This window comes from Oncorhynchus gorbuscha, linkage group LG18 (genome assembly GCF_021184085.1).
Source record: "Oncorhynchus gorbuscha isolate QuinsamMale2020 ecotype Even-year linkage group LG18, OgorEven_v1.0, whole genome shotgun sequence".
NCBI lineage: Eukaryota > Metazoa > Chordata > Actinopteri > Salmoniformes > Salmonidae > Oncorhynchus > Oncorhynchus gorbuscha.
In genome coordinates, this window is record NC_060190.1 from 1,768,626 (window position 1) to 1,794,410 (window position 25,785).

Consider the following 25,785-nt stretch of genomic DNA (forward strand, 5'->3'; position numbering starts at 1 on the left):
CCTTAACCAACCAGCCACCAAGTCCCGCGGTGGCAGTTGCAACTCCTACCGGTGGTTGTTCACATCAAATCCTTGATTGGAAAAAAGGAAAGTTGTGATGGCAGACCAAGCAGTCCATTTTGTCCAGAGAACCGGATTGAGTGTCCAGAAAACTGTAATATTCCGCAGTTGTGGTTGTTCACATCAAATCCTTGATTGGAAAAAAGGAAAGTTGTGATGGTCTGTGCGACGACCAAGCAGTCCATTTTAACAGTGGGTACGGTGGCCGAGCTGTCCAGAGTACTGGATTTAAGGACCCAGTATTTCGGAGGTGTGGGTTCAAAGTCCAACGCTGCAACTTTTTCTCAACAGAAAACTGAAATGTAATTTCAAACAAGGCCACCAAGGACACCGGACAAATAAAGGGAATCCAGCCTTTACCCTAAATCCCAAGTGTGTTATTGTAATTATCTGCCATGTTTTTCTAATTCAATCTGCTTCAGACATAAAAGCAGAAACTAATTCTAAGTTTATACGATGGAAGAAAGAGCAACATCAGATAAATTAAGATTTTTAAAAAGAGAATCAAAAAAAGATGAAGGACGCAAGAGCAACATGAGATACATAAAGATTTTAAAGAAGAAAATGAAAAAGAAGACTAAAATACAAGGAAGTGCAGACGCTCTAGGTAACTGACGAGAAAGTGTGAATAGTTTGCCAGAGCTGGGTAGTGTGGCCGAGCGGTCTAAGGCGCTGGATTAAGGCTCCAGTCTCTAAGGAGGCGTGGGTTCAAATCCCACCACTGCCATCTTTATTGAGTTTGTTTGCGCAAGCTATCACATGTTCTGCTTTATTTCAGGGTTTTTACTTTCATGTCGCCCATGCAAGGGAGAAAAGAAGCAATGTTGTGTGTCACGGATGGGGTTCCAACTCAATAGTGTAGTCCATCGCCTTAACCAACCAGCCACCAAGTCCTGTGCCCCCGCGGTGGCAGTTGCACCTCCTACCGGTGGTTGTTCACATCAAATCCTTGATTGGAAAAAAGGAAAGTTGTGATGGTCTGTGCGACGACCAAGCAGTCCATTTTAACAGTGGGTACTGTGGCCGAGCTGTCCAGAGAACTGGATTTAAGGACCCAGTCTTTCGGTTCAAAGTCCACCGCTGCAACTTTTTCTCAACAGAAAACTGTAATGTAATTTCAAACAAGGCCACCAAGGACACCGGACAAATAAAGGGAATCCAGCCTTTACCCTAATTCCCACGTCTGTTATTGCAATTATCTGCCGTGTTTTTCTAATTCAATCTGCTTCAGACATAAAAGCAGAAACTAATTCTAAGTTTATACGATGGAAGAAAGAGCAACATCAGATAAATTAAGATTTTAAAAAGAGAATCAAAAAAGATGAAGGACGCAAGAGCAACATGAGATACATAAAGATTTTAAAGAAGAAAATGAAAAAGAAGACTAAAATACAAGGAAGTGCAGACGCTCTAGGTAACTGATGAGAAAGTGTGAAAATTTGCCAGAGCTGGGTAGTGTGGCCGAGCGGTCTAAGGCGCTGGATTTAGGCTCCAGTCTCTAAGGAGGCGTGGGTTCAAATCCCACCACTGCCATCTTTATTGAGTTTGTTTGCGCAAGCTATCACATGTTCTGCTTTATTTCAGGGTTTTTACTTTCATGTCGCCCATGCAAGGGAGAAAAGAAGCAATGTTGTGTGTCACGGATGGGGTTCCAACTCAATAGTGTAGTCCATCGCCTTAACCAACCAGCCACCAAGTCCTGTGCCCCCGGTGGCAGTTGCACCGGTGGTTGTTCCTCAAATCCTTGATTGGAAAAAAGGAAAGTGGTTGTTCACATCAAATCCTTGATTGGAAAAAGGAAAGTTGTGATGGTCTGTCAAACAAGGCCACCAAGGACACCGGACGACCAAGCAGTCCACCGGTGGTTTTTCAAACAGTTGGACTGTGGTCCATTTTAACAGTGGGTACTGTGGCCGAGCTGTCCAGAGAACTGGATTTAAGGACCCAGTCTTTCGGAGGTGTGGGTTCAAAGTCCACCGCTGCAACTTTTTCTCAACAGAAAACTGTAATGTAATTTCAAACAAGGCCACCAAGGACACCGGACAAATAAAGGGAATCCAGCCTTTACCCTAATTCCCAGTCTGTTATTGCAATTATCTGCCGTGTTTTTCTAATTCAATCTGCTTCAGACATAAAAGCAGAAACTAATTCTAAGTTTATACGATGGAAGAAAGAGCAACATCAGATAAATTAAGATTTTTAAAAAGAGAATCAAAAAAGATGAAGGACGCAAGAGCAACATGAGATACATAAAGATTTTAAAGAAGAAAATGAAAAAGAAGACTAAAATACAAGGAAGTGCAGACGCTCTAGGTAACTGATGAGAAAGTGTGAATAATTTGCCAGAGCTGGGTAGTGTGGCCGAGCGGTCTAAGGCGCTGGATTAAGGCTCCAGTCTCTAAGGAGGCGTGGGTTCAAATCCCACCACTGCCATCTTTATTGAGTTTGTTTGCGCAAGCTATCACATGTTCTGCTTTATTTCAGGGTTTTTACTTTCATGTCGCCCATGCAAGGGAGAAAAGAAGCAATGTTGTGTGTCACGGATAGGGGTTCCAACTCAATAGTGTAGTCCATGATGGCCTTAACCAACCAGCCACCAAGTCCTGTGCAAAGTCCATCACATGTTCTGCCTGCAACAGCGTAATGTGGCAGTTGCAGTTGCACCTCCTACCGGTGGTTGTTCACATCAAATCCTTGATTGGAAAAAAGGAAAGTTGTGATGGTCTGTGCGACGACCAAGCAGTCCATTTTAACAGTGGGTACTGTGGCCGAGCTGTCCAGAGAACTGGATTTAAGGACCCAGTCTTTCGGAGGTGTGGGTTCAAAGTCCACCGCTGCAACTTTTTCTCAACAGAAAACTGTAATGTAATTTCAAACAAGGCCACCAAGGACACCGGACAAATAAAGGGAATCCAGCCTTTACCCTAATTCCCACGTCTGTTATTGCAATTATCTGCCGTGTTTTTCTAATTCAATCTGCTTCAGACATAAAAGCAGAAACTAATTCTAAGTTTATACGATGGAAGAAAGAGCAACATCAGATAAATTAAGATTTTTAAAAAGAGAATCAAAAAAAGATGAAGGACGCAAGAGCAACATGAGATACATAAAGATTTTAAAGAAGAAAATGAAAAAGAAGACTAAAATACAAGGAAGTGCAGACGCTCTAGGTAACTGATGAGAAAGTGTGAAAATCTTGCCAGAGCTGGGTAGTGTGGCCGAGCGGTCTAAGGCGCTGGATTAAGGCTCCAGTCTCTAAGGAGGCGTGGGTTCAAATCCCACCACTGCCATCTTTATTGAGTTTGTTTGCGCAAGCTATCACATGTTCTGCTTTATTTCAGGGTTTTTACTTTCATGTCGCCCATGCAAGGGAGAAAAGAAGCAATGTTGTGTGTCACGGATGGGGTTCCAACTCAATAGTGTAGTCCATCGCCTTAACCAACCAGCCACCAAGTCCTGTGCTCCCGCGGTGGCAGTTGCACCTCCTACCGGTGGTTGTTCACATCAAATCCTTGATTGGAAAAAAGGAAAGTTGTGATGGTCTGTGCGACGACCAAGCAGTCCATTTTAACAGTGGGTACTGTGGCCGAGCTGTCCAGAGAACTGGATTTAAGGACCCAGTCTTTCGGAGGTGTGGGTTCAAAGTCCACCGCTGCAACTTTTTCTCAACAGAAAACTGTAATGTAATTTCAAACAAGGCCACCAAGGACACCGGACAAATAAAGGGAATCCAGCCTTTACCCTAATTCCCACGTCTGTTATTGCAATTATCTGCCGTGTTTTTCTAATTCAATCTGCTTCAGACATAAAAGCAGAAACTAATTCTAAGTTTATACGATGGAAGAAAGAGCAACATCAGATAAATTAAGATTTTTAAAAAGAGAATCAAAAAAGATGAAGGACGCAAGAGCAACATGAGATACATAAAGATTTTAAAGAAGAAAATGAAAAAGAAGACTAAAATACAAGGAAGTGCAGACGCTCTAGGTAACTGATGAGAAAGTGTGAATAATTTGCCAGAGCTGGGTAGTGTGGCCGAGCGGTCTAAGGCGCTGGATTTAGGCTCCAGTCTCTAAGGAGGCGTGGGTTCAAATCCCACCACTGCCATCTTTATTGAGTTTGTTTGCGCAAGCTATCACATGTTCTGCTTTATTTCAGGGTTTTTACTTTCATGTCGCCCATGCAAGGGAGAAAAGAAGCAATGTTGTGTGTCACGGATGGGGTTCCAACTCAATAGTGTAGTCCATCGCCTTAACCAACCAGCCACCAAGTCCTGTGCCCCTGCGGTGGCAGTTGCACCTCCTACCGGTGGTTGTTCACATCAAATCCTTGATTGGAAAAAAGGAAAGTTGTGATGGTCTGTGCGACGACCAAGCAGTCCATTTTAACAGTGGGTACTGTGGCCGAGCTGTCCAGAGAACTGGATTTAAGGACCCAGTCTTTCGGAGGTGTCGGTTCAAAGTCCACCGCTGCAACTTTTTCTCAACAGAAAACTGTAATGTAATTTCAAACAAGGCCACCAAGGACACCGGACAAATAAAGGGAATCCAGCCTTTACCCTAATTCCCACGTCTGTTATTGCAATTATCTGCCGTGTTTTTCTAATTCAATCTGCTTCAGACATAAAATCAGAAACTAATTCTAAGTTTATACGATGGAAGAAAGAGCAACATCAGATAAATTAAGATTTTTAAAAAGAGAATCAAAAAAGATGAAGGACGCAAGAGCAACATGAGATACATAAAGATTTTAAAGAAGAAAATGAAAAAGAAGACTAAAATACAAGGAAGTGCAGACGCTCTAGGTAACTGATGAGAAAGTGTGAAAATTTGCCAGAGCTGGGTAGTGTGGCCGAGCGGTCTAAGGCGCTGGATTTAGGCTCCAGTCTCTAAGGAGGCGTGGGTTCAAATCCCACCACTGCCATCTTTATTGAGTTTGTTTGCGCAAGCTATCACATGTTCTGCTTTATTTCAGGGTTTTTACTTTCATGTCGCCCATGCAAGGGAGAAAAGAAGCAATGTTGTGTGTCACGGATGGGGTTCCAACTCAATAGTGTAGTCCATCGCCTTAACCAACCAGCCACCAAGTCCTGTGCCCCGCGGTGGCAGTTGCACCTCCTACCGGTGGTTGTTCACATCAAATCCTTGATTGGAAAAAGGAAAGTTGTGATGGTCTGTGCGACGACCAAGCAGTCCATTTTAACAGTGGGTACTGTGGCCGAGCTGAAAAAGGAAAGTTGTGATGGTCTGTGCGACGACCAAGCAGTCCATTTTAACAGTGGGTACTGTGGCCGAGCTGTCCAGAGAACTGGATTTAAGGACCCAGTCTTTCGGAGGTGTTGGTTCAAAGTCCACCGCTGCAACTTTTTCTCAACAGAAAACTGTAATGTAATTTCAAACAAGGCCACCAAGGACACCGGACAAATAAAGGGAATCCAGCCTTTACCCTAATTCCCACGTCTGTTATTGCAATTATCTGCCGTGTTTTTCTAATTCAATCTGCTTCAGACATAAAATCAGAAACTAATTCTAAGTTTATACGATGGAAGAAAGAGCAACATCAGATAAATTAAGATTTTTAAAAAGAGAATCAAAAAAGATCAAGGACGCAAGAGCAACATGAGATACATAAAGATTTTAAAGAAGAAAATGAAAAAGAAGACTAAAATACAAGGGAGTGCAGACGCTCTAGGTAACTGATGAGAAAGTGTGAAAATCTTGCCAGAGCTGGGTAGTGTGGCCGAGCGGTCTAAGGCGCTGGATTTAGGCTCCAGTCTCTAAGGAGGCGTGGGTTCAAATCCCACCACTGCCATCTTTATTGAGTTTGTTTGCGCAAGCTATCACATGTTCTGCTTCATTTCAAGATTTTTACTTTCATGTCGCCCATGCAAGGGAGAAAAGAAGCAATGTTGTGTGTCACGGATGGGGTTCCAACTCAATAGTGTAGTCCATCGCCTTAACCAACCAGCCACCAAGTCCTGTGCCCCTGCGGTGGCAGTTGCACCTCCTACCGGTGGTTGTTCACATCAAATCCTTGATTGGAAAAAAGGAAAGTTGTGATGGTCTGTGCGACGACCAAGCAGTCCATTTTAACAGTGGGTACTGTGGCCGAGCTGTCCAGAGAACTGGATTTAAGGACCCAGTCTTTCGGAGGTGTGGGTTCAAAGTCCACCGCTGCAACTTTTTCTCAACAGAAAACTGTAATGTAATTTCAAACAAGGCCACCAAGGACACCGGACAAATAAAGGGAATCCAGCCTTTACCCTAATTCCCACGTCTGTTATTGCAATTATCTGCCGTGTTTTCTAATTCAATCTGCTTCAGACATAAAATCAGAAACTAATTCTAAGTTTATACGATGGAAGAAAGAGCAACATCAGATAAATTAAGATTTTTAAAAAGAGAATCAAAAAAAGATGAAGGACGCAAGAGCAACATGAGATACATAAAGATTTTAAAGAAGAAAATGAAAAAGAAGACTAAAATACAAGGAAGTGCAGACGCTCTAGGTAACTGATGAGAAAGTGTGAAAATCTTGCCAGAGCTGGGTAGTGTGGCCGAGCGGTCTAAGGCGCTGGATTTAGGCTCCAGTCTCTAAGGAGGCGTGGGTTCAAATCCCACCACTGCCATCTTTATTGAGTTTGTTTGCGCAAGCTATCACATGTTCTGCTTTATTTCAGGGTTTTTACTTTCATGTCGCCCATGCAAGGGAGAAAAGAAGCAATGTTGTGTGTCACGGATGGGGTTCCAACTCAATAGTGTAGTCCATCGCCTTAACCAACCAGCCACCAAGTCCTGTGCCCCCGCGGTGGCAGTTGCACCTCCTACCGGTGGTTGTTCACGTCAAATCCTTGATTGGAAAAAGGAAAGTTGTGATGGTCTGTGCGACGACCAAGCAGTCCATTTTAACAGTGGGTACTGTGGCCGAGCTGTCCAGAGAACTGGATTTAAGGACCCAGTCTTTCGGAGGTGTTGGTTCAAAGTCCACCGCTGCAACTTTTTCTCAACAGAAAACTGTAATGTAATTTCAAACAAGGCCACCAAGGACACCGGACAAATAAAGGGAATCCAGCCTTTACCCTAATTCCCACGTCTGTTATTGCAATTATCTGCCGTGTTTTTCTAATTCAATCTGCTTCAGACATAAAATCAGAAACTAATTCTAAGTTTATACGATGGAAGAAAGAGCAACATCAGATAAATTAAGATTTTTAAAAAGAGAATCAAAAAAAGATGAAGGACGCAAGAGCAACATGAGATACATAAAGATTTTAAAGAAGAAAATGAAAAAGAAGACTAAAATACAAGGGAGTGCAGACGCTCTAGGTAACTGATGAGAAAGTGTGAATAGTTTGCCAGAGCTGGGTAGTGTGGCCGAGCGGTCTAAGGCGCTGGATTAAGGCTCCAGTCTCTAAGGAGGCGTGGGTTCAAATCCCACCACTGCCATCTTTATTGAGTTTGTTTGCGCAAGCTATCACATGTTCTGCTTTATTTCAGGGTTTTTACTTTCATGTCGCCCATGCAAGGGAGAAAAGAAGCAATGTTGTGTGTCACGGATGGGGTTCCAACTCAATAGTGTAGTCCATCGCCTTAACCAACCAGCCACCAAGTCCTGTGCCCCCGCGGTGTCATTTGCACCTCCTACCGGTGGTTGTTCATGTCAAATCCTTGATTGGAAAAAAGGAAAGTTGTGATGGTCTGTGCGACGACCAAGCAGTCCATTTTAACAGTGGGTACTCTGGCCGAGCTGTCCAGAGAACTGGATTTAAGGACCCAGTCTTTCGGAGGTGTTGGTTCAAAGTCCACCGCTGCAACTTTTTCTCAACAGAAAACTGTAATGTAATTTCAAACAAGGCCACCAAGGACACCGGACAAATAAAGGGAATCCAGCCTTTACCCTAATTCCCACGTCTGTTATTGCAATTATCTGCCGTGTTTTTCCAATTCAATCTGCTTCAGACATAAAATCAGAAACTAATTCTAAGTTTATACGATGGAAGAAAGAGCAACATCAGATAAATTAAGATTTTTAAAAAGAGAATAAAAAAAAGATGAAGGACGCAAGAGCAACATGAGATACATAAAGATTTTAAAGAAGAAAATGAAAAAGAAGACTAAAATACAAGGAAGTGCAGACGCTCTAGGTAACTGACGAGAAAGTGTGAATAGTTTGCCAGAGCTGGGTAGTGTGGCCGAGCGGTCTAAGGCGCTGGATTAAGGCTCCAGTCTCTAAGGAGGCGTGGGTTCAAATCCCACCACTGCCATCTTTATTGAGTTTGTTTGCGCAAGCTATCACATGTTCTGCTTTTCAGGGTTTTTACTTTCATGTCGCCCATGCAAGGGAGAAAAGAAGCAATGTTGTGTGTCACGGATGGGGTTCCAACTCAATAGTGTAGTCCATCGCCTTAACCAACCAGCCACCAAGTCCTGTGCCCCCGCGGTGGCAGTTGCACCTCCTACCGGTGGTTGTTCACGTCAAATCCTTGATTGGAAAAAGGAAAGTTGTGATGGTCTGTGCGACGACCAAGCAGTCCATTTTAACAGTGGGTACTGTGGCCGAGCTGTCCAGAGAACTGGATTTAAGGACCCAGTCTTTCGGAGGTTCGGTTCAAAGTCCACCGCTGCAACTTTTTCTCAACAGAAAACTGTAATGTAATTTCAAACAAGGCCACCAAGGACACCGGACAAATAAAGGGAATCCAGCCTTTACCCTAATTCCCACGTCTGTTATTGCAATTATCTGCCGTGTTTTTCTAATTCAATCTGCTTCAGACATAAAAGCAGAAACTAATTCTAAGTTTATACGATGGAAGAAAGAGCAACATCAGATAAATTAAGATTTTTAAAAAGAGAATCAAAAAAAGATGAAGGACGCAAGAGCAACATGAGATACATAAAGATTTTAAAGAAGAAAATGAAAAAGAAGACTAAAATACAAGGAAGTGCAGACGCTCTAGGTAACTGACGAGAAAGTGTGAATATTTGCCAGAGCTGGGTAGTGTGGCCGAGCGGTCTAAGGCGCTGGATTAAGGCTCCAGTCTCTAAGGAGGCGTGGGTTCAAATCCCACCACTGCCATCTTTATTGAGTTTGTTTGCGCAAGCTATCACATGTTCTGCTTTATTTCAGGGTTTTTACTTTCATGTCGCCCATGCAAGGGAGAAAAGAAGCAATGTTGTGTGTCACGGATGGGGTTCCAACTCAATAGTGTAGTCCATCGCCTTAACCAACCAGCCACCAAGTCCTGTGCTCCCCGCGGTGGCAGTTGCACCTCCTACCGGTGGTTGTTCACATCAAATCCTTGATTGGAAAAAAAGGAAAGTTGTGATGGTCTGTGCGACGACCAAGCAGTCCATTTTAACAGTGGGTACTGTGGCCGAGCTGTCCAGAGAACTGGATTTAAGGACCCAGTCTTTCGGAGGTTCGGTTCAAAGTCCACCGCTGCAACTTTTTCTCAACAGAAAACTGTAATGTAATTTCAAACAAGGCCACCAAGGACACCGGACAAATAAAGGGAATCCAGCCTTTACCCTAATTCCCACGTCTGTTATTGCAATTATCTGCCGTGTTTTTCTAATTCAATCTGCTTCAGACATAAAAGCAGAAACTAATTCTAAGTTTATACGATGGAAGAAAGAGCAACATCAGATAAATTAAGATTTTTAAAAAGAGAATCAAAAAAAGATGAAGGACGCAAGAGCAACATGAGATACATAAAGATTTTAAAGAAGAAAATGAAAAAGAAGACTAAAATACAAGGAAGTGCAGACGCTCTAGGTAACTGACGAGAAAGTGTGAATAATTTGCCAGAGCTGGGTAGTGTGGCCGAGCGGTCTAAGGCGCTGGATTTAGGCTCCAGTCTCTAAGGAGGCGTGGGTTCAAATCCCACCACTGCCATCTTTATTGAGTTTGTTTGCGCAAGCTATCACATGTTCTGCTTTATTTCAGGGTTTTTACTTTCATGTCGCCCATGCAAGGGAGAAAAGAAGCAATGTTGTGTGTCACGGATGGGGTTCCAACTCAATAGTGTAGTCCATCGCCTTAACCAACCAGCCACCAAGTCCTGTGCCCCTGCGGTGGCAGTTGCACATCCTGCCGGTGGTTGTTCACATCAAATCCTTGATTGGAAAAAGGAAAGTTGTGATGGTCTGTGCGACGACCAAGCAGTCCATTTTAACAGTGGGTACTGTGGCCGAGCTGTCCAGAGAACTGGATTTAAGGACCCAGTCTTTCGGTTCAAAGTCCACCGCTGCAACTTTTTCTCAACAGAAAACTGTAATGTAATTTCAAACAAGGCCACCAAGGACACCGGACAAATAAAGGGAATCCAGCCTTTACCCTAATTCCCACGTCTGTTATTGCAATTATCTGCCGTGTTTTTCTAATTCAATCTGCTTCAGACATAAAAGCAGAAACTAATTCTAAGTTTATACGATGGAAGAAAGAGCAACATCAGATAAATTAAGATTTTTAAAAAGAGAATCAAAAAAAAGATGAAGGACGCAAGAGCAACATGAGATACATAAAGATTTTAAAGAAGAAAATGAAAAAGAAGACTAAAATACAAGGAAGTGCAGACGCTCTAGGTAACTGACGAGAAAGTGTGAATAGTTTGCCAGAGCTGGGTAGTGTGGCCGAGCGGTCTAAGGCGCTGGATTAAGGCTCCAGTCTCTAAGGAGGCGTGGGTTCAAATCCCACCACTGCCATCTTTATTGAGTTTGTTTGCGCAAGCTATCACATGTTCTGCTTTATTTCAGGGTTTTTACTTTCATGTCGCCCATGCAAGGGAGAAAAGAAGCAATGTTGTGTGTCACGGATGGGGTTCCAACTCAATAGTGTAGTCCATCGCCTTAACCAACCAGCCACCAAGTCCTGTGCCCCCGCGGTGGCAGTTGCACCTCCTACCGGTGGTTGTTCACATCAAATCCTTGATTGGAAAAAGGAAAGTTGTGATGGTCTGTGCGACGACCAAGCAGTCCATTTTAACAGTGGGTACTGTGGCCGAGCTGTCCAGAGAACTGGATTTAAGGACCCAGTCTTTCGGAGGTGTGGGTTCAAAGTCCACCGCTGCAACTTTTTCTCAACAGAAAACTGTAATGTAATTTCAAACAAGGCCACCAAGGACACCGGACAAATAAAGGGAATCCAGCCTTTACCCTAATTCCCACGTCTGTTATTGCAATTATCTGCCGTGTTTTTCTAATTCAATCTGCTTCAGACATAAAAGCAGAAACTAATTCTAAGTTTATACGATGGAAGAAAGAGCAACATCAGATAAATTAAGATTTTTAAAAAGAGAATCAAAAAAAGATGAAGGACGCAAGAGCAACATGAGATACATAAAGATTTTAAAGAAGAAAATGAAAAAGAAGACTAAAATACAAGGAAGTGCAGACGCTCTAGGTAACTGACGAGAAAGTGTGAATAGTTTGCCAGAGCTGGGTAGTGTGGCCGAGCGGTCTAAGGCGCTGGATTAAGGCTCCAGTCTCTAAGGAGGCGTGGGTTCAAATCCCACCACTGCCATCTTTATTGAGTTTGTTTGCGCAAGCTATCACATGTTCTGCTTCATTTCAAGATTTTTACTTTCATGTCGCCCATGCAAGGGAGAAAAGAAGCAATGTTGTGTGTCACGGATGGGGTTCCAACTCAATAGTGTAGTCCATCGCATTAACCAACCAGCCACCAAATCCTGTGCTCCCGCGGTGGCAGTTGCACCTCCTACCGGTGGTTGTTCACGTCAAATCCTTGATTGGAAAAAAGGAAAGTTGTGATGGTCTGTGCGACGACCAAGCAGTCCATTTTAACAGTGGGTACTGTGGCCGAGCTGTCCAGAGAACTGGATTTAAGGACCCAGTCTTTCGGAGGTGTCGGTTCAAAGTCCACCGCTGCAAATTTTTCTCAACAGAAAACTGTAATGTAATTTCAAACAAGGCCACCAAGGACACCGGACAAATAAATGGAATCCAGCCTTTACCCTAATTCCCACATCTGTTATTGCAATTATCTGCCGTGTTTTTCTAATTCAATCTGCTTCAGACATAAAAGCAGAAACTAATTCTAAGTTTATACGATGGAAGAAAGAGCAACATCAGATAAATTAAGATTTTTAAAAAGAGAATCAAAAAAGATGAAGGACGCAAGAGCAACATGAGATACATAAAGATTTTAAAGAAGAAAATGAAAAAGAAGACTAAAATACAAGGAAGTGCAGACGCTCTAGGTAACTGACGAGAAAGTGTGAATAGTTTGCCAGAGCTGGGTAGTGTGGCCGAGCGGTCTAAGGCGCTGGATTAAGGCTCCAGTCTCTAAGGAGGCGTGGGTTCAAATCCCACCACTGCCATCTTTATTGAGTTTGTTTGCGCAAGCTATCACATGTTCTGCTTTATTTCAGGGTTTTTACTTTCATGTCGCCCATGCAAGGGGAAAAGAAGCAATGTTGTGTGTCACGGATGGGGTTCCAACTCAATAGTGTAGTCCATCGTCTTAACCAACCAGCCACCAAGTAATGTGCTCCCGCGGTGGCAGTTACACCTGCTACCGGTGGTTGTTCACATCAAATCCTTGATTGGAAAAAGGAAAGTTGTGATGGTCTGTGCGACGACCAAGCAGTCCATTTTAACAGTGGGTACTGTGGCCGAGCTGTCCAGAGAACTGGATTTAAGGACCCAGTCTTTCGGAGGTGTGGGTTCAAAGTCCACCGCTGCAACTTTTTCTCAACAGAAAACTGTAATGTAATTTCAAACAAGGCCACCAAGGACACCGGACAAATAAAGGGAATCCAGCCTTTACCCTAATTCCCACGTCTGTTATTGCAATTATCTGCCGTGTTTTTCTAATTCAATCTGCTTCAGACATAAAAGCAGAAACTAATTCTAAGTTTATACGATGGAAGAAAGAGCAACATCAGATAAATTAAGATTTTAAAAAAGAGAATCAAAAAAAGATGAAGGACGCAAGAGCAACATGAGATACATAAAGATTTTAAAGAAGAAAATGAAAAAGAAGACTAAAATACAAGGAAGTGCAGACGCTCTAGGTAACTGACGAGAAAGTGTGAATAGTTTGCCAGAGCTGGGTAGTGTGGCCGAGCGGTCTAAGGCGCTGGATTAAGGCTCCAGTCTCTAAGGAGGGTTCAAATCCCACCACTGCCATCTTTATTGAGTTTGTTTGCGCAAGCTATCACATGTTCTGCTTCATTTCAAGATTTTTACTTTCATGTCGCCCATGCAAGGGAGAAAAGAAGCAATGTTGTGTGTCACGGATGGGGTTCCAACTCAATAGTGTAGTCCATCGCCTTAACCAACCAGCCACCAAGTCCTGTGCTCCCGCGGTGGCAGTTGCACCTCCTACCGGTGGTTGTTCACGTCAAATCCTTGATTGGAAAAAAGGAAAGTTGTGATGGTCTGTGCGACGACCAAGCAGTCCATTTTAACAGTGGGTACTGTGGCCGAGCTGTCCAGAGAACTGGATTTAAGGACCCAGTCTTTCGGAGGTGTGGGTTCAAAGTCCACCACTGCCATCTTTATTGAGTTTGTTTGCGCAAGCTATCACATGTTCTGCTTTATTTCAGGGTTTTTACTTTCATGTCGCCCATGCAAGGGAGCAAAAGAAGCAATGTTGTGTAATGTCGCCCATGCAAGGGAGAAAAGAAGCAATGTTGTGTGTCACGGATGGGGTTCCAACTCAATAGTGTAGTCCATCGCCTTAACCAACCAGCCACCAAGTCCTGTGCCCCGCGGTGGCAGTTGCACCTCCTACCGGTGGTTGTTCACGTCAAATCCTTGATTGGAAAAAGGAAAGTTGTGATGGTCTGTGCGACGACCAAGCAGTCCATTTTAACAGTGGGTACTGTGGCCGAGCTGTCCAGAGAACTGGATTTAAGGACCCAGTCTTTCGGAGGTGTCGGTTCAAAGTCCACCGCTGCAACTTTTTCTCAACAGAAAACTGTAATGTAATTTCAAACAAGGCCACCAAGGACACCGGACAAATAAAGGGAATCCAGCCTTTACCCTAATTCCCACGTCTGTTATTGCAATTATCTGCCGTTTTTCTAATTCAATCTGCTTCAGACATAAAAGCAGAAACTAATTCTAAGTTTATACGATGGAAGAAAGAGCAACATCAGATAAATTAAGATTTTTAAAAAGAGAATCAAAAAAATCCTTGATTTGAAGGACGCAAGAGCAACATGAGATACATAAAGATTTTAAAGAAGAAAATGAAAAAGAAGACTAAAATACAAGGAAGTGCAGACGCTCTAGGTAACTGACGAGAAAGTGTGAATAGTTTGCCAGAGCTGGGTAGTGTGGCTCAGCGGTCTAAGGCGCTGGATTTAAGGCTCCAGTCTCTAAGGAGGCGTGGGTTCAAATCCCACCACTGCCATCTTTATTGAGCTTGTTTCGCAAGCTATCACATGTTCTGCTTCATTTCAAGGGTTTTTACTTTCATGTGCCCATGCAAGGGAGAAAAGAAGCAATGTTGTGTGTCACGGATGGGGTTCCAACTCAATAGTGTAGTCCATTTTTAACCAACCAGCCACCAAGTCCTGTGATGAAGGTGGCAGTTGCACCTCCTACCGGTGGTTGTTCACGTCAAATCCTTGATTGGAAAAAAGGAAAGTTGTGAGGTCTGTAACTGACGACCAAGCAGTCCATTTTAACAGTGGAGTGTGGCCGAGCTGTCCAAAGAACTGGATTTAAGGACTCCAGTCTTTCGGAGGTGTGGGTTCAAAGTCCACCACTGCCATCTTTATTGAGTTTGTTTGCGCAAGCTATCACATGTTCTGCTTTATTTCAGGGTTTTTACTTTCATGTCGCCCATGCAAGGGAGAAAAGAAGCAATGTTGTGTGTCACGGATGGGGTTCCAACTCAATAGTGTAGTCCATCGCCTTAACCAACCAGCCACCAAGTCCTGTGCCCCTGCGGTGGCAGTTGCACCTCCTACCGGTGGTTGTTCACATCAAATCCTTGATTGGAAAAAAGGAAAGTTGTGATGGTCTGTGCGACGACCAAGCAGTCCATTTTAACAGTGGGTACTGTGGCCGAGCTGTCCAGAGAACTGGATTTAAGGACCCAGTCTTCCGGAGGTGTCGGTTCAAAGTCCACCGCTGCAACTTTTTCTCAACAGAAAACTGTAATGTAATTTCAAACAAGGCCACCAAGGACACCGGACAAATAAAGGGAATCCAGCCTTTACCCTAATTCCCACGTCTGTTATTGCAATTATCTGCCGTGTTTTTCTAATTCAATCTGCTTCAGACATAAAAGCAGAAACTAATTCTAAGTTTATACGATGGAAGAAAGAGCAACATCAGATAAATTAAGATTTTTAAAAAGAGAATTAAAAAAAAGATGAAGGACGCAAGAGCAACATGAGATACATAAAGATTTTAAAGAAGAAAATGAAAAAGAAGACTAAAATACAAGGAAGTGCAGACGCTCTAGGTAACTGATGAGAAAGTGTGAATAGTTTGCCAGAGCTGGGTAGTGTGGCCGAGCGGTCTAAGGCGCTGGATTAAGGCTCCAGTCTCTAAGGAGGCGTGGGTTCAAATCCCACCACTGCCATCTTTATTGAGTTTGTTTGCGCAAGCTATCACATGTTCTGCTTTATTTCAGGGTTTTTACTTTCATGTCGCCCATGCAAGGGAGAAAAGAAGCAATGTTGTGTGTCACGGATGGGGTTCCAACTCAATAGTGTAGTCCATCGCCTTAACCAACCAGCCACCAAGTCCTGTGCCCTGCGGTGGCAGTTGCACCTCCTACCGGTGGTTGTTCACGTCAAATCCTTGATTGGATAAAAGGAAAGTTGTGATGGTCTGTGCGACGACCAAGCAGTCCATTTTAACAGTGGGTACTGTGGCCGAGCTGTCCAGAGAACTGGATTTAAGGACCCAGTCTTTCGGAGGTGTGGGTTCAAAGTCCACCGCTGCAACTTTTTCTCAACAGAAAACTGTAATGTAATTTCAAACAAGGCCACCAAGGACACCGGACAAATAAAGGGAATCCAGCCTTTACCCTAATTCCCACGTCTGTTATTGCAATTATCTGCCGTGTTTTTCTAATTCAATCTGCTTCAGACATAAAAGCAGAAACTAATTCTAAGTTTATACGATGGAAGAAAGAGCAACATCAGATAAATTAAGATTTTTAAAAAGAGAATCAAAAAAAGATGAAGGACGCAAGAGCAACATGAGATACATAAAGATTTTAAAGAAGAAAATGAAAAAGAAGACTAAAATACAAGGAAGTGCAGACGCTCTAGGTAACTGATGAGAAAGTGTGAATAGTTTGCCAGAGCTGGGTAGTGTGGCCGAGCGGTCTAAGGCGCTGGATTAAGGCTCCAGTCTCTAAGGAGGCGTGGGTTCAAATCCCACCACTGCCATCTTTATTGAGTTTGTTTGCGCAAGCTATCACATGTTCTGCTTTATTTCAAGGTTTTTACTTTCATGTCGCCCATGCAAGGGAGAAAAGAAGCAATGTTGTGTGTCACGGATGGGGTTCCAACTCAATAGTGTAGTCCATCGCCTTAACCAACCAGCCACCAAGTCCTGTGCTCCCGCGGTGGCAGTTGCACCTCCTACCGGTGGTTGTTCACGTCAAATCCTTGATTGGAAAAAAGGAAAGTTGTGATGGTCTGTGCGACGACCAAGCAGTCCATTTTAACAGTGGGTACTGTGGCCGAGCTGTCCAAAGAACTGGATTTAAGGACCCAGTCTTTCGGAGGTGTGGGTTCAAAGTCCACCACTGCCATCTTTATTGAGTTTGTTTGCGCAAGCTATCACATGTTCTGCTTTATTTCAGGGTTTTTACTTTCATGTCGCCCATGCAAGGGAGAAAAGAAGCAATGTTGTGTGTCACGGATGGGGTTCCAACTCAATAGTGTAGTCCATCGCCTTAACCAACCAGCCACCAAGTCCTGTGCCCCGCGGTGGCAGTTGCACCTCCTACCGGTGGTTGTTCACGTCAAATCCTTGATTGGAAAAAAGGAAAGTTGTGATGGTCTGTGCGACGACCAAGCAGTCCATTTTAACAGTGGGTACTGTGGCCGAGCTGTCCAGAGAACTGGATTTAAGGACCCAGTCTTTCGGAGGGTTGGTTCAAAGTCCACCGCTGCAACTTTTTCTCAACAGAAAACTGTAATGTAATTTCAAACAAGGCCACCAAGGACACCGGACAAATAAAGGGAATCCAGCCTTTACCCTAATTCCCACGTCTGTTATTGCAATTATCTGCCGTGTTTTTCTAATTCAATCTGCTTCAGACATAAAATCAGAAACTAATTCTAAGTTTATACGATGGAAGAAAGAGCAACATCAGATAAATTAAGATTTTTAAAAAGAGAATCAAAAAAAGATGAAGGACGCAAGAGCAACATGAGATACATAAAGATTTTAAAGAAGAAAATGAAAAAGAAGACTAAAATACAAGGAAGTGCAGACGCTCTAGGTAACTGATGAGAAAGTGTGAAATTTGCCAGAGCTGGGTAGTGTGGCCGAGCGGTCTAAGGCGCTGGATTAAGGCTCCAGTCTCTAAGGAGGCGTGGGTTCAAATCCCACCACTGCCATCTTTATTGAGCTTGTTTGCGCAAGCTATCACATGTTCTGCTTTATTTCAGAGTTTTTACTTTCATGTCGCACATGCAAGGAGAAAAGAAGCAATGTTGTGTGTCACGGATGTGGTTCCAACTCAATAGTGTAGTCCATCGCCTTAACCAACCAGCCACCAAGTCCTGTGCCCCCGCGGTGGCAGTTGCACCTCCTACCGGTGGTTGTTCACGTCAAATCCTTGATTGGAAAAAGGAAAGTTGTGATGGTCTGTGCGACGACCAAGCAGTCCATTTTAACAGTGGGTACTGTGGCCGAGCTGTCCAGAGAACTGGATTTAAGGACCCAGTCTTTCGGAGGTGTGGGTTCAAAGTCCACCGCTGCAACTTTTTCTCAACAGAAAACTGTAATGTAATTTCAAACAAGGCCACCAAGGACACCGGACAAATAAAGGGAATCCAGCCTTTACCCTAATTCCCACGTCTGTTATTGCAATTATCTGCCGTGTTTTTCTAATTCAATCTGCTTCAGACATAAAAGCAGAAACTAATTCTAAGTTTATACGATGGAAGAAAGAGCAACATCAGATAAATTAAGATTTTTAAAAAGAGAATCAAAAAAGATGAAGGACGCAAGAGCAACATGAGATACATAAAGATTTTAAAGAAGAAAATGAAAAAGAAGACTAAAATACAAGGAAGTGCAGACGCTCTAGGTAACTGATGAGAAAGTGTGAATAATTTGCCAGAGCTGGGTAGTGTGGCCGAGCGGTCTAAGGCGCTGGATTAAGGCTCCAGTCTCTAAGGAGGCGTGGGTTCAAATCCCACCACTGCCATCTTTATTGAGCTTGTTTGCGCAAGCTATCACATGTTCTGCTTCATTTCAAGATTTTTACTTTCATGTCGCCCATGCAAGGGAGAAAAGAAGCAATGTTGTGTGTCACGGATGGGGTTCCAACTCAATAGTGTAGTCCATCGCCTTAACCAACCAGCCACCAAGTCCTGTGCTCCCGCGGTGGCAGTTGCACCTCCTACCGGTGGTTGTTCACGTCAAATCCTTGATTGGAAAAAAGGAAAGTTGTGATGGTCTGTGCGACGACCAAGCAGTCCATTTTAACAGTGGGTACTGTGGCCGAGCTGTCCAAAGAACTGGATTTAAGGACCCAGTCTTTCTCAAGGAGGTGTGGATTCAAAGTCCACCACTGCCATCTTTATTGAGTTTGTTTGCGCAAGCTATCACATGTTCTGCTTTATTTCAGGGTTTTTACTTTCATGTCGCCCATGCAAGGGAGAAAAGAAGCAATGTTGTGTGTCACGGATGGGGTTCCAACTCAATAGTGTAGTCCATCGCCTTAACCAACCAGCCACCAAGTCCTGTGCCCCCGCGGTGGCAGTTGCACCTCCTACCGGTGGTTGTTCACGTCAAATCCTTGATTGGAAAAAGGAAAGTTGTGATGGTCTGTGCGACGACCAAGCAGTCCATTTTAACAGTGGGTACTGTGGCCGAGCTGTCCAGAGAACTGGATTTAAGGACCCAGTCTTCCGGAGGTGTTGGTTCAAAGTCCACCGCTGCAACTTTTTCTCAACAGAAAACTGTAATGTAATTTCAAACAAGGCCACCAAGGACACCGGACAAATAAAGGGAATCCAGCCTTTACCCTAATTCCCACGTCTGTTATTGCAATTATCTGCCGTGTTTTTCTAATTCAATCTGCTTCAGACATAAAAGCAGAAACTAATTCTAAGTTTATACGATGGAAGAAAGAGCAACATCAGATAAATTAAGATTTTTAAAAAGAGAATCAAAAAAAGATGAAGGACGCAAGAGCAACATGAGATACATAAAGATTTTAAAGAAGAAAATGAAAAAGAAGACTAAAATACAAGGAAGTGCAGACGCTCTAGGTAACTGATGAGAAAGTGTGAATAATTTGCCAGAGCTGGGTAGTGTGGCCGAGCGGTCTAAGGCGCTGGATTAAGGCTCCAGTCTCTAAGGAGGCGTGGGTTCAAATCCCACCACTGCCATCTTTATTGAGTTTGTTTGCGCAAGCTATCACATGTTCTGCTTTATTTCAGGGTTTTTACTTTCATGTCGCCCATGCAAGGGAGAAAAGAAGCAATGTTGTGTGTCACGGATGGGGTTCCAACGGATGGGGTTCCAACTCAATAGTGTAGTCCATCGCCTTAACCAACCAGCCACCAAGTCCTGTGCTCCCGCGGTGGCAGTTGCACCTCCTACCGGTGGTTGTTCACGTCAAATCCTTGATTGGAAAAAAGGAAAGTTGTGATGGTCTGTGCGACGACCAAGCAGTCCATTTTAACAGTGGGTACTGTGGCCGAGCTGTCCAGAGAACTGGATTTAAGGACCCAGTCTTTCGGAGGTGTTGGTTCAAAGTCCACCGCTGCAACTTTTTCTCAACAGAAAACTGTAATGTAATTTCAAACAAGGCCACCAAGGACACCGGACAAATAAAGGGAATCCAGCCTTTACCCTAATTCCCACGTCTGTTATTGCAATTATCTGCCGTGTTTTTCTAATTCAATCTGCTTCAGACATAAAAGCAGAAACTAATTCTAAGTTTATACGATGGAAGAAAGAGCAACATCAGATAAATTAAGATTTTTAAAAAGAGAATCAAAAAAGATGAAGGACGCAAGAGCAACATGAGATACATAAAGATTTTAAAGAAGAAAATGAAAAAGAAGACTAAAATACAAGGAAGTGCAGACGCTCTAGGTAACTGATGAGAAAGTGTGAATAATTTGCCAGAGCTGGGTAGTGTGGCCGAGCGGTCTAAGGCGCTGGATTAAGGCTCCAGTCTCTAAGGAGGCGTGGGTTCAAATCCCACCACTGCCATCTTTATTGAGTTTGTTTGCGCAAGCTATCACATGTTCTGCTTTATTTCAGGGTTTTTACTTTCATGTCGCCCATGCAAGGGAGAAAAGAAGCAATGTTGTGTGTCACGGATGGGGTTCCAACTCAATAGTGTAGTCCATCGCCTTAACCAACCAGCCACCAAGTCCTGTGCTCCCGCGGTGGCAGTTGCACCTCCTACCGGTGGTTGTTCACATCAAATCCTTGATTGGAAAAAAGGAAAGTTGTGATGGTCTGTGCGACGACCAAGCAGTCCATTTTAACAGTGGGTACTGTGGCCGAGCTGTCCAGAGAACTGGATTTAAGGACCCAGTCTTCCGGAGGTGTTGGTTCAAAGTCCACCGCTGCAACTTTTTCTCAACAGAAAACTGTAATGTAATTTCAAACAAGGCCACCAAGGACACCGGACAAATAAAGGGAATCCAGCCTTTACCCTAATTCCCACGTCTGTTATTGCAATTATCTGCCGTGTTTTTCTAATTCAATCTGCTTCAGACATAAAAGCAGAAACTAATTCTAAGTTTATACGATGGAAGAAAGAGCAACATCAGATAAATTAAGATTTTTAAAAAGAGAATAAAAAAAGATGAAGGACGCAAGAGCAACATGAGATACATAAAGATTTTAAAGAAGAAAATGAAAAAGAAGACTAAAATACAAGGAAGTGCAGACGCTCTAGGTAACTGACGAGAAAGTGTGAATAGTTTGCCAGAGCTGGGTAGTGTGGCCGAGCGGTCTAAGGCGCTGGATTAAGGCTCCAGTCTCTAAGGAGGCGTGGGTTCAAATCCCACCACTGCCATCTTTATTGAGTTTGTTTGCGCAAGCTATCACATGTTCTGCTTTATTTCAGCGTTTTTACTTTCATGTCGCCCATGCAAGGGAGAAAAGAAGCAATGTTGTGTGTCACGGATGGGGTTCCAACTCAATAGTGTAGTCCATCGCCTTAACCAACCAGCCACCAAGTCCTGTGCCCCTGCGGTGGCAGTTGCACCTCCTGCCGGTGGTTGTTCACATCAAATCCTTGATTGGAAAAAGGAAAGTTGTGATGGTCTGTGCGACGACCAAGCAGTCCATTTTAACAGTGGGTACTGTGGCCGAGCTGTCCAGAGAACTGGATTTAAGGACCCAGTCTTTCGGAGGTGTTGGTTCAAAGTCCACCGCTGCAACTTTTTCTCAACAGAAAACTGTAATGTAATTTCAAACAAGGCCACCAAGGACACCGGACAAATAAAGGGAATCCAGCCTTTACCCTAATTCCCACGTCTGTTATTGCAATTATCTGCCGTGTTTTTCTAATTCAATCTGCTTCAGACATAAAAGCAGAAACTAATTCTAAGTTTATACGATGGAAGAAAGAGCAACATCAGATAAATTAAGATTTTTAAAAAGAGAATCAAAAAAAGATGAAGGACGCAAGAGCAACATGAGATACATAAAGATTTTAAAGAAGAAAATGAAAAAGAAGACTAAAATACAAGGAAGTGCAGACGCTCTAGGTAACTGATGAGAAAGTGTGAATAATTTGCCAGAGCTGGGTAGTGTGGCCGAGCGGTCTAAGGCGCTGGATTAAGGCTCCAGTCTCTAAGGAGGCGTGGGTTCAAATCCCACCACTGCCATCTTTATTGAGTTTGTTTGCGCAAGCTATCACATGTTCTGCTTTATTTCAGGGTTTTTACTTTCATGTCGCCCATGCAAGGGAGAAAAGAAGCAATGTTGTGTGTCACGGATGGGGTTCCAACTCAATAGTGTAGTCCATCGCCTTAACCAACCAGCCACCAGTCCTGTGCCCCGCGGTGGCAGTTGCACCTCCTACCGGTGGTTGTTCACATCAAATCCTTGATTGGAAAAAGGAAAGTTGTGATGGTCTGTGCGACGACCAAGCAGTCCATTTTAACAGTGGGTACTGTGGCCGAGCTGTCCAGAGAACTGGATTTAAGGACCCAGTCTTCCGGAGGTGTTGGTTCAAAGTCCACCGCTGCAACTTTTTCTCAACAGAAAACTGTAATGTAATTTCAAACAAGGCCACCAAGGACACCGGACAAATAAAGGGAATCCAGCCTTTACCCTAATTCCCACGTCTGTTATTGCAATTATCTGCCGTGTTTTTCTAATTCAATCTGCTTCAGACATAAAAGCAGAAACTAATTCTAAGTTTATACGATGGAAGAAAGAGCAACATCAGATAAATTAAGATTTTTAAAAAGAGAATCAAAAAAAGATGAAGGACGCAAGAGCAACATGAGATACATAAAGATTTTAAAGAAGAAAATGAAAAAGAAGACTAAAATACAAGGAAGTGCAGACGCTCTAGGTAACTGATGAGAAAGTGTGAATAATTTGCCAGAGCTGGGTAGTGTGGCCGAGCGGTCTAAGGCGCTGGATTAAGGCTCCAGTCTCTAAGGAGGCGTGGGTTCAAATCCCACCACTGCCATCTTTATTGAGTTTGTTTGCGCAAGCTATCACATGTTCTGCTTTATTTCAGGGTTTTTACTTTCATGTCGCCCATGCAAGGGAGAAAAGAAGCAATGTTGTGTGTCACGGATGGGGTTCCAACTCAATAGTGTAGTCCATCGCCTTAACCAACCAGCCACCAAGTCCTGTGCCCCTGCGGTGGCAGTTGCACATCCTGCCGGTGGTTGTTCACATCAAATCCTTGATTGGAAAAAGGAAAGTTGTGATGGTCTGTGCGACGACCAAGCAGTCCATTTTAACAGTGGGTACTGTGGCCGAGCTGTCCAGAGAACTGGATTTAAGGACCCAGTCTTTCGGAGGTGTTGGTTCAAAGTCCACCGCTGCAACTTTTTCTCAACAGAAAACTGTAATGTAATTTCAAACAAGGCCACCAAGGACACCGGACAAATAAAGGGAATCCAGCCTTTACCCTAATTCCCACGTCTGTTATTGCAATTATCTGCCGTGTTTTTCTAATTCAATCTGCTTCAGACATAAAAGCAGAAACTAATTCTAAGTTTATACGATGGAAGAAAGAGCAACATCAGATAAATTAAGATTTTTAAAAAGAGAATCAAAAAAAGATGAAGGACGCAAGAGCAACATGAGATACATAAAGATTTTAAAGAAGAAAATGAAAAAGAAGACTAAAATACAAGGAAGTGCAGACGCTCTAGGTAACTGATGAGAAAGTGTGAATAATTTGCCAGAGCTGGGTAGTGTGGCCGAGCGGTCTAAGGCGCTGGATTAAGGCTCCAGTCTCTAAGGAGGCGTGGGTTCAAATCCCACCACTGCCATCTTTATTGAGTTTGTTTGCGCAAGCTATCACATGTTCTGCTTTATTTCAGGGTTTTTACTTTCATGTCGCCCATGCAAGGGAGAAAAGAAGCAATGTTGTGTGTCACGGATGGGGTTCCAACTCAATAGTGTAGTCCATCGCCTTAACCAACCAGCCACCAAGTCCTGTGCCCCGCGGTGGCAGTTGCACCTCCTACCGGTGGTTGTTCACATCAAATCCTTGATTGGAAAAAGGAAAGTTGTGATGGTCTGTGCGACGACCAAGCAGTCCATTTTAACAGTGGGTACTGTGGCCGAGCTGTCCAGAGAACTGGATTTAAGGACCCAGTCTTCCGGAGGTTGGTTCAAAGTCCACCGCTGCAACTTTTTCTCAACAGAAAACTGTAATGTAATTTCAAACAAGGCCACCAAGGACACCGGACAAATAAAGGGAATCCAGCCTTTACCCTAATTCCCACGTCTGTTATTGCAATTATCTGCCGTGTTTTTCTAATTCAATCTGCTTCAGACATAAAATCAGAAACTAATTCTAAGTTTATACGATGGAAGAAAGAGCAACATCAGATAAATTAAGATTTTTAAAAAGAGAATCAAAAAAAGATGAAGGACGCAAGAGCAACATGAGATACATAAAGATTTTAAAGAAGAAAATGAAAAAGAAGACTAAAATACAAGGAAGTGCAGACGCTCTAGGTAACTGATGAGAAAGTGTGAATAATTTGCCAGAGCTGGGTAGTGTGGCCGAGCGGTCTAAGGCGCTGGATTAAGGCTCCAGTCTCTAAGGAGGCGTGGGTTCAAATCCCACCACTGCCATCTTTATTGAGTTTGTTTGCGCAAGCTATCACATGTTCTGCTTTATTTCAGGGTTTTTACTTTCATGTCGCCCATGCAAGGGAGAAAAGAAGCAATGTTGTGTGTCACGGATGGGGTTCCAACTCAATAGTGTAGTCCATCGCCTTAACCAACCAGCCACCAAGTCCTGTGCCCCCGCGGTGGCAGTTGCACCTCCTACCGGTGGTTGTTCACATCAAATCCTTGATTGGAAAAAAGGAAAGTTGTGATGGTCTGTGCGACGACCAAGCAGTCCATTTTAACAGTGGGTACTGTGGCCGAGCTGTCCAGAGAACTGGATTTAAGGACCCAGGACCCAGTTTCGGTTCAAAGTCCACCGCTGCAACTTTTTCTCAACAGAAAACTGTAATGTAATTTCAAACAAGGCCACCAAGGACACCGGACAAATAAAGGGAATCCAGCCTTTACCCTAATTCCCACGTCTGTTATTGCAATTATCTGCCGTGTTTTTCTAATTCAATCTGCTTCAGACATAAAAGCAGAAACTAATTCTAAGTTTATACGATGGAAGAAAGAGCAACATCAGATAAATTAAGATTTTAAAAAGAGAATCAAAAAAAGATGAAGGACGCAAGAGCAACATGAGATACATAAAGATTTTAAAGAAGAAAATGAAAAAGAAGACTAAAATACAAGGAAGTGCAGACGCTCTAGGTAACTGATGAGAAAGTGTGAATAATTTGCCAGAGCTGGGTAGTGTGGCCGAGCGGTCTAAGGCGCTGGATTAAGGCTCCAGTCTCTAAGGAGGCGTGGGTTCAAATCCCACCACTGCCATCTTTATTGAGTTTGTTTGCGCAAGCTATCACATGTTCTGCTTTATTTCAGGGTTTTTACTTTCATGTCGCCCATGCAAGGGAGAAAAGAAGCAATGTTGTGTGTCACGGATGGGGTTCCAACTCAATAGTGTAGTCCATCGCCTTAACCAACCAGCCACCAAGTCCTGTGCCCCCGCGGTGGCAGTTGCACCTCCTACCGGTGGTTGTTCACATCAAATCCTTGATTGGAAAAAAGGAAAGTTGTGATGGTCTGTGCGACGACCAAGCAGTCCATTTTAACAGTGGGTACTGTGGCCGAGCTGTCCAGAGAACTGGATTTAAGGACCCAGTCTTTCGGTTCAAAGTCCACCGCTGCAACTTTTTCTCAACAGAAAACTGTAATGTAATTTCAAACAAGGCCACCAAGGACACCGGACAAATAAAGGGAATCCAGC

General features: G+C 43.5%; 29 non-coding genes across 29 annotated transcripts; all 29 read left to right on the top strand.

The window, feature by feature from the left end:
• The first annotated feature begins 705 nt into the window (after positions 1 to 705).
• trnal-aag lies at positions 706 to 787 on the top strand. Its single transcript has one exon. It is a non-coding gene; the product is annotated as a tRNA-Leu (tRNA).
• A 724-nt stretch (positions 788 to 1,511) lies between these two features.
• On the top strand, positions 1,512 to 1,593 carry trnal-uag. The gene has a single exon. It is a non-coding gene; the product is annotated as a tRNA-Leu (tRNA).
• An 818-nt stretch (positions 1,594 to 2,411) lies between these two features.
• trnal-aag lies at positions 2,412 to 2,493 on the top strand. Its single transcript has one exon. It is a non-coding gene; the product is annotated as a tRNA-Leu (tRNA).
• Positions 2,494 to 3,268: 775 nt separating this feature from the next.
• Positions 3,269 to 3,350, top strand: trnal-aag. The gene has a single exon. It is a non-coding gene; the product is annotated as a tRNA-Leu (tRNA).
• Positions 3,351 to 4,085: 735 nt separating this feature from the next.
• Positions 4,086 to 4,167, top strand: trnal-uag. Its single transcript has one exon. It is a non-coding gene; the product is annotated as a tRNA-Leu (tRNA).
• A 734-nt stretch (positions 4,168 to 4,901) lies between these two features.
• On the top strand, positions 4,902 to 4,983 carry trnal-uag. The gene has a single exon. It is a non-coding gene; the product is annotated as a tRNA-Leu (tRNA).
• Positions 4,984 to 5,789: 806 nt separating this feature from the next.
• Positions 5,790 to 5,871, top strand: trnal-uag. The gene has a single exon. It is a non-coding gene; the product is annotated as a tRNA-Leu (tRNA).
• A 735-nt stretch (positions 5,872 to 6,606) lies between these two features.
• On the top strand, positions 6,607 to 6,688 carry trnal-uag. The gene has a single exon. It is a non-coding gene; the product is annotated as a tRNA-Leu (tRNA).
• A 735-nt stretch (positions 6,689 to 7,423) lies between these two features.
• On the top strand, positions 7,424 to 7,505 carry trnal-aag. Its single transcript has one exon. It is a non-coding gene; the product is annotated as a tRNA-Leu (tRNA).
• A 736-nt stretch (positions 7,506 to 8,241) lies between these two features.
• Positions 8,242 to 8,323, top strand: trnal-aag. Its single transcript has one exon. It is a non-coding gene; the product is annotated as a tRNA-Leu (tRNA).
• A 730-nt stretch (positions 8,324 to 9,053) lies between these two features.
• trnal-aag lies at positions 9,054 to 9,135 on the top strand. The gene has a single exon. It is a non-coding gene; the product is annotated as a tRNA-Leu (tRNA).
• Positions 9,136 to 9,872: 737 nt separating this feature from the next.
• trnal-uag lies at positions 9,873 to 9,954 on the top strand. Its single transcript has one exon. It is a non-coding gene; the product is annotated as a tRNA-Leu (tRNA).
• Positions 9,955 to 10,681: 727 nt separating this feature from the next.
• On the top strand, positions 10,682 to 10,763 carry trnal-aag. The gene has a single exon. It is a non-coding gene; the product is annotated as a tRNA-Leu (tRNA).
• Positions 10,764 to 11,498: 735 nt separating this feature from the next.
• On the top strand, positions 11,499 to 11,580 carry trnal-aag. Its single transcript has one exon. It is a non-coding gene; the product is annotated as a tRNA-Leu (tRNA).
• A 735-nt stretch (positions 11,581 to 12,315) lies between these two features.
• trnal-aag lies at positions 12,316 to 12,397 on the top strand. Its single transcript has one exon. It is a non-coding gene; the product is annotated as a tRNA-Leu (tRNA).
• A 734-nt stretch (positions 12,398 to 13,131) lies between these two features.
• trnal-aag lies at positions 13,132 to 13,208 on the top strand. Its single transcript has one exon. It is a non-coding gene; the product is annotated as a tRNA-Leu (tRNA).
• Positions 13,209 to 14,356: 1,148 nt separating this feature from the next.
• Positions 14,357 to 14,439, top strand: trnal-uaa. Its single transcript has one exon. It is a non-coding gene; the product is annotated as a tRNA-Leu (tRNA).
• Positions 14,440 to 15,539: 1,100 nt separating this feature from the next.
• trnal-aag lies at positions 15,540 to 15,621 on the top strand. Its single transcript has one exon. It is a non-coding gene; the product is annotated as a tRNA-Leu (tRNA).
• Positions 15,622 to 16,356: 735 nt separating this feature from the next.
• On the top strand, positions 16,357 to 16,438 carry trnal-aag. The gene has a single exon. It is a non-coding gene; the product is annotated as a tRNA-Leu (tRNA).
• Positions 16,439 to 17,538: 1,100 nt separating this feature from the next.
• trnal-aag lies at positions 17,539 to 17,620 on the top strand. Its single transcript has one exon. It is a non-coding gene; the product is annotated as a tRNA-Leu (tRNA).
• Positions 17,621 to 18,353: 733 nt separating this feature from the next.
• Positions 18,354 to 18,435, top strand: trnal-aag. Its single transcript has one exon. It is a non-coding gene; the product is annotated as a tRNA-Leu (tRNA).
• Positions 18,436 to 19,542: 1,107 nt separating this feature from the next.
• Positions 19,543 to 19,624, top strand: trnal-aag. The gene has a single exon. It is a non-coding gene; the product is annotated as a tRNA-Leu (tRNA).
• A 750-nt stretch (positions 19,625 to 20,374) lies between these two features.
• On the top strand, positions 20,375 to 20,456 carry trnal-aag. Its single transcript has one exon. It is a non-coding gene; the product is annotated as a tRNA-Leu (tRNA).
• Positions 20,457 to 21,191: 735 nt separating this feature from the next.
• On the top strand, positions 21,192 to 21,273 carry trnal-aag. Its single transcript has one exon. It is a non-coding gene; the product is annotated as a tRNA-Leu (tRNA).
• A 735-nt stretch (positions 21,274 to 22,008) lies between these two features.
• On the top strand, positions 22,009 to 22,090 carry trnal-aag. The gene has a single exon. It is a non-coding gene; the product is annotated as a tRNA-Leu (tRNA).
• A 733-nt stretch (positions 22,091 to 22,823) lies between these two features.
• trnal-aag lies at positions 22,824 to 22,905 on the top strand. Its single transcript has one exon. It is a non-coding gene; the product is annotated as a tRNA-Leu (tRNA).
• Positions 22,906 to 23,640: 735 nt separating this feature from the next.
• trnal-aag lies at positions 23,641 to 23,722 on the top strand. Its single transcript has one exon. It is a non-coding gene; the product is annotated as a tRNA-Leu (tRNA).
• Positions 23,723 to 24,454: 732 nt separating this feature from the next.
• trnal-aag lies at positions 24,455 to 24,536 on the top strand. The gene has a single exon. It is a non-coding gene; the product is annotated as a tRNA-Leu (tRNA).
• A 731-nt stretch (positions 24,537 to 25,267) lies between these two features.
• trnal-aag lies at positions 25,268 to 25,349 on the top strand. The gene has a single exon. It is a non-coding gene; the product is annotated as a tRNA-Leu (tRNA).
• Positions 25,350 to 25,785: the final 436 nt, after the last annotated feature.